This window comes from Danio rerio, chromosome 16, assembly GCF_049306965.1.
Source record: "Danio rerio strain Tuebingen ecotype United States chromosome 16, GRCz12tu, whole genome shotgun sequence".
NCBI classification, from domain to species: domain Eukaryota; kingdom Metazoa; phylum Chordata; class Actinopteri; order Cypriniformes; family Danionidae; genus Danio; species Danio rerio.
The window spans coordinates 57,644,673-57,645,000 of NC_133191.1; positions in this window are offsets into that span (position 1 = coordinate 57,644,673).

Consider the following 328-nt stretch of genomic DNA (forward strand, 5'->3'; position numbering starts at 1 on the left):
AAACTGTTAAATTAATAAGGAACTGCCAAAATAAGACTTTTTGCCTTCATTTGTATGTATATACATGTATAGAAATAGTTTATTTAAATATAAAATACTTCTGTCTTACATAACATTTCCATATACAGGGTGGGCCGTTTATATGGATACACCTTAATAAAATGGGAATGGTTGGTGATATTAATGTCCTGTTTGTGGCACATTTATATATGTAAGGGGGCAAACTTTTAAAGATGGGTGGAGACCATGGTGGTTATTTTGAAGTCGGCCATCTTGGATTCCCTTTTCAAAAGGAAGAGGGTCATGTGACACATCAAACTTTTGGGAA